General features: G+C 47.5%; 1 protein-coding gene across 1 annotated transcript in view; it reads left to right on the forward strand.

Annotated features, from left to right (window-relative positions):
- LOC119431931 (titin-like) overlaps positions 1-17560 on the forward strand; it is a 59060-nt gene that overhangs the window by 26979 nt on the left and 14521 nt on the right. The window lies entirely within an intron of this gene.

The following is a 17560-nucleotide window of genomic DNA, read 5'->3' on the forward strand; positions in this document are numbered from 1 at the left end:
GCGGCGTGCGACGAAGCTGCGTATACGATAATTTTGTTCATTAGTGTGCTGTTTCGCTTCTCGCTAAACACAAATTATTTTGTGTTTAGCTGTTCAACAACTAAAACGAACTTCTGTGTCCTTTTTTATGCATTGCATTCTGTACCATTCAAACCGCTGGAGGCGAGGCTACGCACTCGACCAGCAAAGTGCGTTTCGTGAACGCACTCCGACCGGAGTGCACTCTTCTGCGAGTGACACTCCGCTTGCGCCGTTTAGATTTGGCAAAGTGCACTTAAACCGAGTGACACTCTCCGTAAGTGCACTTAACTTTCCAGCTTGACAGGGGTATAAATTATGAAGGCCCTAGGACTTTTTTTTTCTAAGTGTTTGCTGTTGCCCAGAGGCACGCGTGTCCAAAATGCATTAGGCACGCTATAGGTCCCAGTTTGACCTTGGCTGAGCTTGAAGGTCAGATTTACGGATCGAGGCGTTTTCTGGGTTTGTAACTGGAGCAGTAGAGCTATCGCTCTAAAAAAAGTCGTCACTCACTGAGGCAGTCAGGGAAGTACGTCTTCTCAATTCTTTTCAGCAGGGTATCGTTGTGCCGAGCTGCCCCCACCACGTTACCACAGCGCGAGGTCTCCCAGCTCTCTCTCAGGCAGGTCGCGAAATCGGCGAAGTCTCTGCGAAAAAAGGGTTGAGCATGACGCATGTAGGTCTCGGTAGGGACATCAGGGGCTAATGTTAATAAGCAAGAGCAAAATGCGCAGCTTATTGCGCATTAAAATGTTAATAAACAAGAGCAAACTGGGGCGGCATGACCCCAATTACCGTCATTTAAATGTAGTAATGGTCCCCTTACGTCCGCGCAGTGAACGTAAGGGGATGTGCGCCAGACTGACGCACATCCGTAGCACAAACAAAACAAGTTTTAATACTCCGCTTATGGAAATAAGGACACACGGAAATTAGAAGTACAAACCACAAACTAGGCATGCATTAGCAGAGTTCAAAGGTGAATTAGCAATGCAGTCCAATGCGCCAATGTTTAAGGACATGAAAGAAAGTCCGAATCATACTTGAAAGTCGTCGGGGGGAGGGGAGGTGATCACCAGCTCCTCGTTTTCGTAGGTAATATCATCAATCCGATGCCAAGTGGGAAATCGGAGACGGCATCGAGGGCAGCTTGCACGCGGCACCGAACCTCACTGATTCGCCGTGTGGGGCGTCGCACGTACTACAGCGTAACGTCGTCCGCGTAGATCACGACGCACGCAGTGAAGAGGCCCCCCTCTCGGAAGGCACTCTGGGAAGCGCGCGAGGAAGGACGAGGTTGAACAACAAAAGGGCTCAACACGCTTGCCTGCCGGAGGTCACGGGTCGCGGCGAACTTATCGCGTGTCCCGCGAGCACACAGCTATAGTAGAGTGTACTCGATCGGCGAGGAAGGCCTGCACATAGTTGCCGGTATTCGATACCTCCGTCGGCTCGTCGGGTGCGGTGCATACTTTGGCGTTCCTTTAAAGGATTATCCACGCAAGGGACTTCTCCCGGGCATGAGGGGCAGGATGATCCATGACATCGTTTCCGGCGGGCCAGCTCCCTCCCCCGCGACCGGTCGCTCGCCGCGGCCGAGCGGACACACGTGCGAAGGCTGGGCGCTTTTCCCTGCCCGGCCGTCGCCCAGTGCTTCTAGCGCGGCAGGAACTCGTAGAAACGCAATACCGTGGAAATCCTCGGGGCTGCGCCACCTGACGAAAGCGTGACGTCGTCGTCACGTGGTGCTGACCACTTGCTATAGTGAACTATAGTCTATACATGGCTTGCACTGACGTCACTTCCGCCAATGCCGGGTTAGGTTTCCGCCATACCGGAGCACCCGGAGCACCACCATATGGCACCACGCTGTTAGTCGTATGCGAATGGCACTGTTTTGCAATGGCTATTGGCGCAGTTGTTGGGTGTTGCAACCGCAGTAAAAGCAGATCGAGGAAGGAGTCGGCAAACACGAACCTTTTTCGGCTTCCGAAGGTTGTGGAATGGCAAGACGAACGAACGAAAGCACTTAGCTCGAAGCGGCGCAGCCTGTGGCTTGCGCGTATCAAGCGTGCTGATCTCAAGGGCGATCTCCCAAACATTCGAGTGTGCGGCGCCCACATCGTAACAGAAACGAACCCGGACTGGGCGCCAACGCTTTTGCTAGGCCAGAAAGCAAATAATGAAGGCACTGCGCGCTACGAGCGTGCTGCAAGGCGATGGTTTAAACGAACGACTCCCGAGGTCGACGCGGTGACCACTGCACCGGCAAGAGCTTTTGGAGTCGGCGCAACGCCACCCGAAAACCGCTACGACGACGGTGACGACGACCGCACATGCACAGACAGCCCGTTGAAAACTGTTGGAATCAAAACATACATGTAAACAATGCAGAAATATCGATCCAAATAAAGCATGGAAAGTACGCACATAATTCTCCCAGCCACAAAACACTCGCGCAAGCTGCATATCCTGTTTGAAAATTTTCAGACCCTAGCACATAAACTCCGCTTTTGTGTGATTGTTAAATGGACAGTATCAGTTCGTTTCTTCTCTGCACCAAGCTCCAATCTTGCGTGTCTCCTGCACGCACCACTGACTAACCAGGGAATGCCTCTGAATGTTATAAACAAAATGCGGCATGGAAAACGGGGGCTGCAGCCTACATCTCCTAGTAGGAGCACCTTTTCTCCTTGCAGCCGCTTCGCCGACAGTGTTTTCACCCAACCGCTTGTGAAGTAGTTGTGGGATTCAAGCGATTTATAAGCCTTCATTTCCTCCAGTGTCGCGAAGCTTGAAGAGAAAACTAGGCAGTTTACAATGCATCCGTGCGAGACCTCGGGGAAAGCGCTAACGTCCATCGTCGTATCCGCACTCAGTCGCAACGTGTACTGGTCCACATCGTCGCACAGTTTCACTAGCTTTTTCTTGATATCGTGCACGCGCTGAACCGATAAGTCCTGCGTAAAATGCCTCGTTAAACGCACGCCTACTGTAAACGGGTGGCATTTCTCGCGAGGAGCGGTGAAATCCGCTTAGAAAACACAGTGAGACCGCATAAGCGCACGCGATCAGATGCGAAGGCGATGCGCGCGGTGCTCCGGCATGGCGCGGACGCAGCGGCGCGGGCGGATGTGACGTCACGTGCAAGCCATGTATAGTACACTGTACCCTTGCAACGAAAGGGGAGCGGGCGTGTTTCTCCGTCGACCTCAAACCAGCTGGGAACGTTCGTGCCTGGTCTTTTTAGTTCTCTGTCACTTTCGGCATATCGTGCAGTCTGGTTCTTTGGAGGTGGCGTCCACAACTCAAACGTGACAATAAACCAAGCGTGCCCGCGCGACAAGGCTGTCTACCAATACTCTCAAATTAAACCTGTCCGATGCCAACATGACTCACGATTCTGTCTTGCCTACGATGTACACTGCGGCCACAACATCTTACAATCCCATCTTCTACCTATGGACTTTACCAATGAGAGCTCCCTGGGCGTCGTCGTAATATATTTGGAGTTGTAGACACGCGTGAGGTGCCCTCAAAATCACTGCTCAAGCTGCTTCAGTACAGGGGGAAAAAATGCTACCCCCCCCCCCCCTCCATCTGAAACACCTGATCGAGCTAAGCATTGCCACTGCACTACCATTTAAATGTATTGGTTCTCGGTGTTCGAGTTACGTTCGAGCGCGTAGGTCGTCAAGACGTTTTGGTCAGAGGCTGGAAATTCACTTGTCGCCAACGTCTTTTACGTTTAACTCGTAAGGTGACAGATGGGAGTAAAACATACAGAACATATTTTTGCCGTTCTAGTTTCACTGAGTTATCGCTTACTTGCAGTTTTCCGTAAGGTCGCCCAGCACTGCTTTGACCTTTTGTTGCAGGCGTTTCAAGCACTGCCTCCTCAGCCCCGGATAACTTTCGCCGTTACAAGGAAATCCTGCGAGGACAGAAATCAGCGAACAAATTGAACGTGTCAATCATTACTGTGTGACAGAGCACACCGCCCACACCACGAAACTACAATTGTTTTACTCACAAACGAACTGTCCTTACTAATAACTTACCCAACCGTATGAACGCAGCTCGCATAAACCTAACCGATCTCAAGGTAAGTTTCACTAGGGGAGGTATTCTGTAAGAGTCCACCTAGTGGACATCTCCATTTCGTCTGCTGCTGCAGTGCTGATTGGCTGGGCTTGGGTGCGCTTCAACATCAGCCACGCGCCACAGCCAATCAGCACTTCAGCAGCAGATGAAATAGACATGTCCACTAGGTGGACTCTTACAGAATACCTCTCTAGGTCACCGTTGCCGCCAAGGATGCCGGCAGCGTAATCCTCAGATAAGTCGCAGCAACCGTGCATGTTACGTAGCTTTTTTTAAGTTTTATTTTTTTAACAGCGAGGAAGTACCAAGTGCGATAAGACGCAGGGTGTAACATTAAGAAACAGGAAAATATCGGTGTGCATGGGAGAGTAAACGGGTTGGCCGATACTCCAGTTTTTAATTTTTACGGAATTTTTAAAAATCGCCTGTCGCAGGTTGCATAATTTAAAAAATTTAAATTAAATTATGGGGTTTTACGTGCCAAAACCAGTTCTGATTATGAGGCACGCCGTAGTGGGGGACTCCGGAAATTTGGACCACCTGGGGTTCTTTAACGTGCACCTAAATGTAAGTACACGGGTGTTTTCGCATTTCGCCCCCATCAGGTTGCATAATTCTTATCGTTGAGATGCGTTATTTGATGAGGCGGACATTAGTAGCACGAGAAATCGAATCACATATTCAACTAATTAAAAATATTTACTAATAAACTTATCAGTTAATTACTTTGCGACACATTAATTAACTATTGACTAAGAAGTTAATTAGTGAATGTTTGTTAGTTAGTTGAATGTGTGTTTCGATTTCTCGTGCTACTATGGTCCGCCTCATCGAATAACTCAGCTCAACGATAAGAATTATGCTACCTGCCACAGGCGTGTTCTAAAAATTCCGTAAAAATTAAAAATTGAACACCCGGTAATATGATGATCATGATGATGAGAATGATGAAGTATATCGAAAATGCGACGAGAACAACCGGCATCACGGCGCCGGCAGTGCAATTATGCATGCGCTATAAGGACGTGGTGAGATCTTACGTGAAACTCCTAATCATCCTAAAGATACATATTCACCACACTGCAACGGCAGACATGCAGGCAGCCAAGCACTAAAAGACGCCACGAACTTGAAAGAAGACTAACTCTTTCGTGGGGTCTATACTATGCTCACAAATAGATCTGAAATAGTTAAACGGTTGCGACAGTGCTGCGAAGAGGGTAGTCAGCGGCTAGATATATATATATATATATATATATATATATATATATATATATATATATATATATATACGTTGTACTCTGCCACCATTTGCGGCCGTTGTCGCATATTCAGCTTCTTTCAGAGGTAATCAAAAATTGATATCCAGAAGCTGCGTCACTTAATTATATGAAGTTATCTTCTTAACTGATTTGATTAGCATACTTGTTGAGCTCACACATAAAAAAATGTTCCCCCAATCGTGTCTCCGTGGCGTTTAAATGCCTCAGATCGAGAAATACAGTCCGCGTAGCCAATGATAGCTTCCCTATAATAATAAAAAAAAAAATCGTCTCGCTTAACTCCTGTCACCTAACTTCCTATATGGAACAAAGTTTCTCGAGCAGCCGGCCAGTTACGCGGCACTTATGCGTGTTTTCGCGGGCTTCTTTCACGCTCGAAAAAAAACTTTTGTGTAGCATGTATTGAGCAACAGATAGCTGTATCCGGAGTATTTCATGGTTCTCTACAATTCCTTCATCGGCACTTTTCATCTAAATATAATATCTGAGAAGTCGATTAATTAAGACTGATTATAAAATTAGGCGGAATGCAAAAGATACTCTGAGTACATCATGCAAGCGACGGCAAACAACATTACCTTGCTTCTGTCCAGCTCCGTGGCATTTGCATATTTTTTTTTTAAAGTTTGGCTCAAGTTACGTGAAACACCCTGTATCTCTCCCAATAAATCATATTGGATGATCGCATTTATGTGTTACAGGAGTTCGAGTCCTTTCGGTGGGGTTTTCATTTGTCGTTATTGTGTTTTTGAGCGTGCATGCTGTGTTAAGGAAACCACACATGCGCTGCTTTACCTGCGCCCGGGAAAGCCAGGAGCGCCGTCAAGATGCAGACTTGACACAGTAGAGCCTTCATCGTCTCGTCGCGACGGCGTTCCGGTGTAGTTCGAACTGCGGAGAACCCAGTAAAACGCAATCAGACGCGCCGGATAAAACGCTTCTACGTGAGAACCCCGTACGTACCTTGCGGCTGAAGATGGTCGCTTTCTTTCACTTCTTCTTCTGGTTGGTTGGTCGATTCGTGGTTCGGTGGATCATGTGTGATATGGCTCAGCCCACTACGGGCAATAAACTACAAATCCGAGAATAGTAAAAAAAAAATATTTTAAAAGCTCTGTTAATTGGATGTTAAATTGATATTGAGTGATATTGACATAGAAATATTGATAGTATACATTATTGAACAATCATAGTAAACGAGCTTAACTCTCTTATTTTAGTTCATGGGAACTTTAATAATATATTAAAGCAGACATGCTTTTCTATATAGTCACTCATGACGAAATGAATTGAGAAAATTAGCTTGACCGTCTGTTTCACTTATAAAATTAAATATGGCGTCTCATACGTTCCTGTCGCAGCCACATAGTGCCGACGCCCCTTGCATTCTAAAAAAAAAAAAAAAAAAAATGTCCGTAGTTTCATTTTCACTGCAGTGATAACATTGAGCGGAAGGACCCAAAACAGATGTGTGTGTATAAAAATTAAGCAGTTATATGTAGTATCCGTGGCAATGCGGTCCGGTAGATAAAACTTGAAACTTTCTTGCGGCACACAATCTGATTATTCTGCAGTGTCAAGGGAAGCGTGCTCAGGAACAGGCCTTTTAAGGGCCCTTCACCAGGTATGGGCGTCTTGAGCTGACAAGCGCAGTGCATACAGTGCACGCCAACGATCGCGCCTGCAAAGTATTACATCCCTACGCGCCGCGAAAAAGAGCTTAAATATCAAACCCAAGGGCCGTGCGCCTTTCTCCTCGTGCGTGGGCGCCGCGTCCCCAGCCGGAGAATCGACGTCAATTGCGCAAGTTCGCCTACGTATATCGCAGTTCTGTGACGTCACCCACAGTGACACGTGAAATCGATAATTATTCGAGGCAACATCAGTTATTTGTTTGATCTGTTGCTTCGATAGACGAATTAATGTTTCGAGAAATAATGATGAAACCCGCAAACTGAATGTCTGCGCGTTTTTTGTGACACTTCGTATATATCGTAGCAAGAGTTCTGTCTATCGTAGCAACTTCCGTTCTGTCTGCTTGTTCCCACGTCGTGCAGTCGCGCGCGCTGAGAGCGAAACTATGTCATTTTCTACCATGTTCCAACGCCGCGATCATGCTCCTTCAGCCTGCTTCAGTGCTCGGGATTGTGGCACTTACTCATATCGCTAATCAGGTGTTCTTGTGCAGAGCGCGCAATATCGTCCGCTGTGCGAAACGAGACAAACGCATCAGCTCGCGCGCGAGACCGTCACCGGAAGGGCGCCTCTCTGCAAGAACGCCAGAGAGAAAAGAAAGAAGACCGTGCCCATGACGTATGCGTCATGCTATCCTCCAGCTCTGGCATGGGAGAAAGCAGGCAAGGGATTTCGCTTTTGGCCGGCAAAACGGGGCCAAGTGGATAGAGTGTGTCTATGTTGGCGGCGAAGCTCGTCTCCTGAATCATGTGTTCGTGGCATTCAAAATATTTATATATCTGCTATATGGTATGGTATGGTATGGAGAACTTTATTGAGTCCTGAAGGTCAACCCTGGGTTGACGCGGGCCGCTCCCACGTTGGGACTGTCAGGCCGAGCCCTTCAGCCACATCGCGGGCCTTCTGGACTGCCCGTAATTGGTCAGAGAGTGATTCACTTCGTAGCATTTGCCGTCACCATTCTTGTTCCTTGTCACAGTCTGCGAAGACCGCAGGGCACTGCCAAAGCATATGGTCAAGAGTAATGATGCCATTGCACTTATTACAATTGGTTTGAATTTCCCTCTCCGGATAGATCCTGTTAATAAAATATGGACTTGGGTATGTCCTTGTCTGTAGCAAACGTAATGTGACCGCTTGGGCTCTGCAAAGTTTACCGTGTGGCAATGGGTATTCCCGTCTGCTTAAATAATAATGTTTCGTGATTTCGTTATATGTTAATAATCGATCCCTGTGTTCCCCATGTGAAGTGTAAGCTGCTCGGTCTTGAAGAGCACGGCTAGAAAGTCCTCGTGCTGCTTCATTTGCCACCTCATTGAGGTTTCTCCGAGTTCCGTCCACCACCCCCAGATGTGCAGGAAACCAGCGAATTTCGATCCTCTCGCTGTTGACCTTGTCTAGTAACTTGGTTGCTATCCGTGTCACATATCCGTTAGTAAAGTTGCGTATGGCTGTTCTAGAGTCACTGTAAATATGTGTCCACCGATTTGCCCGGATGGCTAAGGCGATGGCTACTTGTTCTGCTACTGTTGGGTCCTTTGTATAGACGGTGATGGCATCCCGTATGTTACCTTGAGTGTCTACAACAACGGAGGTATATGCATCCTTATTTTTAACCCAGGCAGCGTCAACGAATACCGCCTGCTGCTTATATATATGTTGATCTATGTCTTGAAGGAGTGCCTTGGCTCTTGCCTTCCGTCTCTCGAGGTTATGTGTCGGGTGCATGTTCCTAGGGAACGGGGTGGTCTTAATTTTTTCTCGTAGTCCCGCTTGCAATTCTGTTAATAATTCTCCTTTGTTGGTTTGGTTGTTACTTTCTACGCCTATTTCTTCAAGTAGCGCCCTTCCAGGTCGTGTCCTCATTAGTCTCTCTTGGTGGGCCACCTGTTGAGCCTCAGCTATCTCTTCTAGTGTGTTATGCAGCCCTAGGCGCAATAATCTATCATTGGCAGTGCTTATGGGAAGTCCTAGTGTAGCCTTTATAAGTCGTCTGATTAAAGCGTTTAGCTTGTTCTTATCAGCCTGTGTCCATTGTAGCATGCCTGCCACGTACGAGAAGTGGCAAAATGCGAATGCATGTACCAATCTTATGGCACTGTCTTCTTCTAGCCCCTTATGCTTATTTGTAATTCTACGCAGAAGTCTAATGACTTCTTCAGACTTCTTAGAGATATGTTGTATCATCCTGCGATTAGATCCATTCGCTTCCAGGAGAAGGCCTAGCACCCTAATAATCTCCACCTGCCTGATTGGCTCTCCATTCTTGGCGTATATGTCAATGCGGGGTTCTTCCTCTGGGATATATCCTTTCGGCTTGCGCCCACGCTTACTGCTCCGCAGTACCAATAGTTCTGATTCTTTAGCAGAGCAGTTCAGTCCCATACCCTCAAGTATGGTTTCCACCACATAAATGCTTTCCTGTAGTTTGGTCTCTGTTTGTCCCATATTACCTTCAGCACTCCAGATTGTTACATCATCTGCATATATTGCAAAGTGGATACCTTCAATCTGCGCGAGACCTCGAGCCACTTTTGGCATTGCCAAATTAAATAACATGGGAGATAGGACAGACCCTTGTGGTGTCCCACGATTCCCAAGTTCCAGGGTTGTCGATTGGAGTTCGCCTAACCTGAGACAAGCAGAACGGCAACCGAGAAAGGCTTTGACTATATTGTGCAATCGCTTACCCAATCCCATCTCCGAGAGGATATCCAATATGGCCTTGTGTTTGATGCGATCAAAGGCTTTTTCTACATCTAGGCCTAGGAGAGCTCTCGTATGTATATAGCGGGCTAGCAAGAATAAGGTGATGTTTGATTAAAAGCATTGCATCTTGAGTCGAAAGTCCAGGACGGAAACCGATCAGGTTATGCGGAAGAACATTTCTGTTCTCTACATACTTAGTCAGTCTATTAAGTATGACATGCTCCATGGTTTTGCCCAGACATGATGTTAACGATATGGGCCTTAGGTTATCTAGATTGAGTTGCTTGCCTGGTTTGGGAATAAGAATTGTGTTAGCAATTCGCCATTCCTTCGGATAATCACCGTTTTTCCAGAGTTCATTAAAATACTCAGTTAAATACGTTATAGAATCATCGTCCAGATTTTTCAAAAGCCTATTGGAAATGCCATCTGGACCAGCAGCGGATCTACTGTTGAGGTCGTACAGGGCTGCGCGAACTTCGCTTTCTGTGAACTCTTGATCCATAAGCTCACAGTCTTCCCCTGTATATTCAGGCTGGTCTGTACTCTCATTGCTATCCTTAAGTGGTAAATACTTAGCTGCGAGCCGATCAAGAATGGCCTCGTCCGTTGTGTCCTGACTCTCACGATGGACGAGTCGTGCTACTGCTGTTCTCCTATTAGATTTCGTGTCGTTCTCATGAAGCAAATGTCTAAGTAAGTTCCAATTTCCACCTCGTTTAATTCGACCATCTATGGTATTACAAAGCTCATCCCATTGTTGTTGCTGTAAATATCTGGCGTGTTCCTCAATCTCCCTATTCAACAATGCTATACGCTTCCTGAGTCTCCTGTTCAGCCGTTGCGTTTTCCATCTTTCTAACATAGATTGCTTGGCTTCAATCAAGTGTGCCAGCCTACTGTCCATGATTTCGATATCCTCCTCAGTAGTAATAGCCTTCATATACCTATTAATGAACTAATTAGAAAAATTCTTGCGGTAGAACACTCCTTAGAGGGCACGTAACTACTTCCAGCGTATAACCAAAGTTTGCTATGTGGCCTGGTGAGGGATCCCTTAAGTGACGCTACCAAAGAGCACTTTTCCGATTAAAATTGCAGGCCTCGTTTGCGCAGATATATTGATACTTTCGCCGCTACTTTTACAATGAAGCTGTTAGCCTCTCACTGGTCGGCATTTTTCGTGTGCGCTTCCGGGGGAAGAAGTATGGCCGATCCCGGAGTTTGCGCGATACCGGGCCGACCCGCGGTGGAGGTGAAGCAGGCGTCAAGCACTCAGCAAAGTGAAGCGAAAAGTGCATGCATTCTTTGCAATCACGCGTACAACATACAGAAAAGCATTCGTTTCAATTAATAACAAGCACAAAAGAAGCATCCTAACAACATAATTGATGATAAGGCACTCCTGACAACAATTCGAAGCGCGTATACGCGCTCCCCGCTGACGTTTCCCGGTAAAGATTACTGTGGCGCAAGCTGCCGCGGCGAGGGCAGCTTGCGACGTGGGGAATGACGTCAGTAGCCTTTCTTATATAAAAGCGCCAGCCTATATGAACTGATTTCATTGTTGCAGCACCGCTATGGGTAGGCAATGCATAATTAGGACTCGCGAGGAGCAGCTTGAATACGAGGAGCGGCAAAAGGAAAAAGAAACGGCAATACGACCAACGGCGGCTTGCTGTCAAAACTACCATTATTGCCATTACTCTAAATTACCATTACTACAATTACTCAAATGCCATAAAGCATTACATACCGCCCTCAGCAGCTGTATATAGTGGTGGCTTTCAACAGCTTCGCTGGACATCCACTTTCGCTGTGGTCGGTGGCCTCACCGCGAGCTGAGCCGTTGCCTAGCAACCGCCGCAGCTGGCAGCGCCGCTCGCCGCGCCACCTGGCATGACGTCAGAGGAGGAGCCGGTGAAACCGCGAGCTCGTTGCCTAGCAAGCGCCGGCGTTGCATCGTATGTGTAAAAGGGGCGGCTCGTAGGGATTCGTATGCAGATATGGAAAGTGAGTCGGAGGGACTGAAAGAAGCCAGGCTTCGTCGTAGGAACGAATCCAAGAGGAGGCAGCGAGCCGAGGAGACGGCAGAAGAACGAGCCGCACGCCTCGACAAGCGTCGTAAGTACGAAGCGGCCAGGCGAGAGCATTCAGATGAGGATGGTTCGTCGTCTAATTCGGCATCTCGTGTCAGGGCCGCGGATCAACGACGGAATGAAACACCAAGCCATAACATTAACCGTACATCTCGCTACGCACACCCAGGCATAACTGATCGAGTTAAGCCACAGCCAATTTTTTTAACCTTCGCCCATACATGTAGACGTGTTGTGGATGATGTACATATGTAGATGTCGTCAGTATATGTTGGCAGCTGTATACGTTGAGTGCCAGCGACACGGAGAGAACGATGACCGTGAAGTTTAAAGGATGGACCTGAACCCCCCCCCCCCCCCCCCCACCATGCGAAACACAACGAGAAGTTTGATGAGGCGACGCTGGCTCATCTTCATTCATGACAAAGCGAATCTTTCACAAATTGCACACATTCCTAAAAAAAATTACAGTAGTATAACTCATTCAGACTGCATAACACTGCCACATACATTTGCACAACCTCACTTTTTATTACTCTGATGATTGTGTTGACAGTGTTATAAGAAAATTATTAGACAGGTATTACCTTGTGTGTAAAATGTTATCTGCTACTGTATCTTGTCGTTTTACTTAGTTTACCTGATATTGTTTTGGGTAATTACGCTTCAGTAATAGCAGCTAGATGCCATAAAGTGTTTTTGTTTTTCTCGATACCAATCGGTAGGAACTCTTTACCAGATTTATTGGCTCCCAAAAGTGTTTACTTTGCAATCATGTACAACTTATTTTAAATAAAGTTTCTAACTTCCAGTACCTGTGTATCATCAGAAACGTGCAGCCGCTAATGGCTGCACCTCCCAGTGTGTCCAATGTACCCTGTTTAGCATCGATGCCAAGTTTACTCGCTTGAGGAGAGGAAAGAGTGTCCTGGTGTCAGGTAACACTTTCGGTGTTTTGTCAACACTTTCGGTTTTGTACGTACGTCGAAAGATCGGTTAGTACCTTGTGAATGGATCCGACGGTGTCAAAAGCTAGCCATAGCTTCTGGATCGCCGTCGTAGCTCTCTAGATATCGCTGCTAGTCCATGAGTATTATTTCACATCTTTATCTCCTTTGCAACGCACTCGGTCAACGCGACTGGGCATTACGCTGTTGGGTCCAATGGAGGCTTGCTAGGCTTGAGAAGTCAAACAAGGCGGCTTGATATTTCCTTCACGACTGACAAACCCTTTATGTTTTGATGTCGAGAAGATAATTTCGTACCTTCGTGCCATGGTTTCCAAGCGCAATACTTGACTTCATTAGGTTCATGCGTTCAAAAGCTCTGTCACGCTGCCACCGAAGCTTCCAGCTCTTGCACAGAAAATACAGAATCCATTGAGTCATCTCGTGACAATTGTATACATTCTAGAAATATGATAAGTGTGGTAGAGCGTGTTATGCTGGGCCTGACAACCCTTGCTGAGACATCTTCCGCTTACATCCGCCTCTCGACGACCTCACAAAACAGGGGAGTTGAAGGGGCTACGCTGTTGAGCGTGCACTTCCGAAAATTTTGCAGTCTTCAAACAGACGTGCGAGACGCTCACGTGGATCTATATATTGGCAGAAAGGTCTCCGCCGACAGGTACGTAGCGTGCCAACAAGGCGCTGAATCTATTTTGAGTACCTGGCTTCTCTAAAACCGCGGATTCATACTTAGCTCCCTGGCGGATGGGACGAAATCTTTGTAATAACTCGTCGAGCTCCCAATAAGGTTAGAAGCGTGAATTGCTGGGCTAGTTGGTTCATGTTTTAAGCGAGAAAAATGAAGCAGCGAAAACCAAGACGCAGGACTAGAAGGACGCGCACACACACGGTCGCCGGTCCCAATAAGGCAACGGCTCAAATGTGCCCAAGGCATCTTGCGTAACTTGCGCGATCTCATTTTCGCAATTGTAAGAGAGGTCATCTTGGCACGGTTCCTCCATCAGTTACCTAAGCGTAAGTTCAATCGGCAAAGAGCTTTAGACAAAGTAGGGTTAGCAAAACCTCTTCTGGTATACGTAGAGACATGGCTGGTGCCATGTGGTTTGCATGTCTTGATCGAATCACAGGGTGCTGCCCTTAAGGCACCGCGAAACAATCCAGTACGGCATGCCCAATAGGTCAGGGAGAGAGAAATAAAGTTTGAGACTGGGGCAAAGATTTATTTATTTATTTATTTATTTATTTATTTATTTATTTATTTATTTATTTATTTATTTATTTATTTATTTATTTATTTATTTATTTATTGCAGAATGCCTCAAAGTCCCAGCGGGAGTTTTTTCGTCAGAGGGCAGGCGCGTAGCAAGGATTTTTTTTTTTTTTTTTTTTTTCGGGGGGAGCTAAGGTTGCATACGCCCACTCGATGATTCAGGTCTCTCTTATGATTTTGGCGTTGATTGTTATGGTTTGTAATGCCAGGTGTAGTTGTAAACTAGACAAAACCACAATTCCGTGATTTGCAAATCCTCGCACGTGATGCATGCACCGGCACATTGTGTTGTGCGTGCACAAAAGGTAATAGGGCGCCCGCTGGAAAATTTTCAGCTGGGGGCCGAAGCCCGGTCAGCCCCCCACCTGGCTACGCCACTGCGCGAGGGATAAACGATGTATGTACTATTTAAAAGTTATATATGTAAAAGTATATATGTGTAAAGTTAACTTAACGCAGCAACTCTTCCGCTATCGGGAAGGGTAAGCCAGAAGGCATTCAATGGCCGCACGGTCACGTGTTTAACGATGGCAGGGCCCACGCATCGTTTCTGTAAAAGGTCTATACACCTGGGGCGGAGTATAGGACGGAAAATACGATGTAATTATGAAGTTATTGAGTTATTACACATTCAGCATTCTCCGTTCATGTTTTCTATCTCTGCGGCACCTGATTCATAATGTACATGCCGCCAATATGGCAAAAGAACATCGGACGGCATCCTATCACAGCGGAGGTGAAAAAACGTAGGAAGAGACGTGGCAACACGTGAATGGCGCACCGCGGAAGCAACAGAGGCGTACGCGCTGGCTCTGGCAATAAGTACGGGATTCGGACCGCTCGCTCTTGATAACAGATTTCTGTGAGAACCTGCTTCCGGCGTGAAAGCGCAGGAACAGATCATGAGGACGCAGTAATATGCCAAGAAATTTCACCCGATTCCACACGGGTTCAAGACACACGACAAGTCCCGCCAAGTTGTCACGTGAACGTAGTTGTGAGTCCTAGCGATAGATGTCGCCAGGTTACCACAAACCTCCAAGTTGGCGCGACCCTTGGTCATATTTCAAACGGTCATTTCAGCAAGTACTCGTAATTTAGGCAATCACGAATTCAATTTATAAGTATACTTCGTCACATATCTTGACGTTATAATGCACTTTGAAAAATCCGTTTTTTAAAGAATTTAGGGACCATTCAACGCACGGTATGGCGCTGTATGTGGGCGAGGATTCGAGGGAGGGGACGCTTCGCGGATGGTGACGTCACCTCTTGGCGACTGCGGTGACGTGAGCAAACGGAGCTGCACCAAGCTTTTTACACCCGGCTACGCCTAAGGCAACACTATGTTTACAATTTTGTTCCGCACATCAATCGCCTTTCTTGCGGGCGATTTTTATTGTGCACGATTAGCAGTTATCCTAGAACACGTACCCGTTTGCGTTTCATCGCAACTGTCTACATTTACGGACGCAACGACGAATTCGAATGACTCATGCTACACGTGTCTGTGCTGTCACAAGACGTAAACATTGCCGTTCTCACAACAAAGAACGCCACAATAGATATTTTCTCGGTTCAATATGATTTATACAGGTGATCTTCAGCGCGCATTTCATGTTGAGAGTTGAATTAGCAGACGTGAAAGCGATTGCAGCATGCTTGAGAGGGCACTATGTAGTCTGTTTCGTTTTAGGCTTAATCCGGTGTACGGCCGCTCCGTTGGCCTCGCAGTACCCCTGCGACAATCTCCGGGCGGCGTCGGGTCCCCCTCTCCACGTCCGGAAATAGGCGGGGCTCGGCGGCAGCCCTCTCCCGCCATTGAAAGCGAGCCTTCGGCCTGCAGAATGTGAGTGAAAGAGAAACCCCGGCCGGTTAAATAAACACAATCAAGATAGTGGCGCGATGGAGAGGAGGAGAGGCAGATGGTCGATGCAGCGGGCACAGAATTGCCTGAATCGGCAGCCGGCGAGCAAGGGTGCCCCGTTTTCCTGCACGGCTGCTGCTGCTGTTGACGACGTGGTTTCACTGCTGTCAACACCGCCGTATGGGAGAGTGCGGTGTAGTAGTGTGCGAATCTTCCACCAAAATGGCGGCCGAAGAATGCCGGTGAAAAGTTAGCATGGCAGATGTCTGTCTCAACATTTTTTATGGGACCCTTATATAAGAAAATGAAATCACAGAGACTAAGACGGCGCACCAACAGATAAAGCAACCAGTGTCATGAGACGTTTACATTCACAGATGCCCAACATATTGTATTTCTCCTTCACTGTGATGCCAAAGCGTGTGGATAAAAAGTACTGAGCCGATCTGTAGATTGTGTCGGGCGCACACGCCTTTATCTGCGTGTCAACGAAGCGGTGACTTTATTTGCCGTGATTTGTTCTTATGAGAGTAGTTGACAATTCTAGGGAGGGACGGGACCACCAAAATGGGTACCACTATAAGCGGCAGTGCTTCGCTATACAAAAGCATACGAAAGGGTATCGTACAGGATGTTTCGGCTTCAGAATGAGCTGATGATTTGTCGCCGGGATTCAGAAGTTGGAGAGAAACTCGTGTCTCTCCTCTCACTTGGAAGTGGTTACGCGATGCCCTCCTCCTCTCTCAGTTGTCTCGCCGTCGACCGTACCAGGGCCGCAAGACCGCATGCTACGCGCCACAGCGTACAAGAAAGCAAATACAGAAACTGGTCTGCCAGCTGGTGTGGCGCGGCGGGGAAGGTCGGGTCGCGTTTCGAAGAGCACGCAACCCTTCGGGGCGTTATCAGAGCTGGCAGCTGCTTTGACGCTGTGGCCCCCCTCGCCCCATCCCGGCATCTATGCTCTCTCTCTCTCTGTTTTGCGCTTTCTTTCTTTTCTTAGTGAACAGGGGCAAGGACGCGGACACAGCACGTCTCCCTGAGCAGGTGTGTTTGCAAGTGGCCTGTCTTGCGCGTGGCTGGTTGCGTCCACGAGCCCCCCCCCGGCTTCCAGCTGGCGTTACTGTGGCGTGTGGAGTGCGGAGTGTCTCTTCGTTCGCTGCTGGAGGCAGCAGCGTCAGTTTGGTGCACGTGCGGTAACGAGACTAACTACTGCGAATGAATGAATGAATGAATGAATGAATGAATGAATGAATGCACACATACCCTGCAGTGCACACCAGTTTACACAGTAAAGATTTCAAGTAAATGCTTGAATCGCGAAAAAAAAAAAAAAAGAAACTCGGTTTCTTCGCGAGCAGGATGCACTCGTTAATGGAACTTTCTCGAAATAAAATCCTTGTTTTTTCTTTGTTAATGTCACTCTTGTGCAGTGGAAGATTTTGTGAATGGCGCTGCATTCAATTCCCTATTATTGCGATGAACCGTTCAAAGACGCTCCATTTCAGCTACCGCGCACGGAGAAGGTAGCGACCTATTTGTGGTGC

The sequence above is a fragment of the Dermacentor silvarum genome, chromosome 10, assembly GCF_013339745.2.
Source record: "Dermacentor silvarum isolate Dsil-2018 chromosome 10, BIME_Dsil_1.4, whole genome shotgun sequence".
NCBI classification, from domain to species: domain Eukaryota; kingdom Metazoa; phylum Arthropoda; class Arachnida; order Ixodida; family Ixodidae; genus Dermacentor; species Dermacentor silvarum.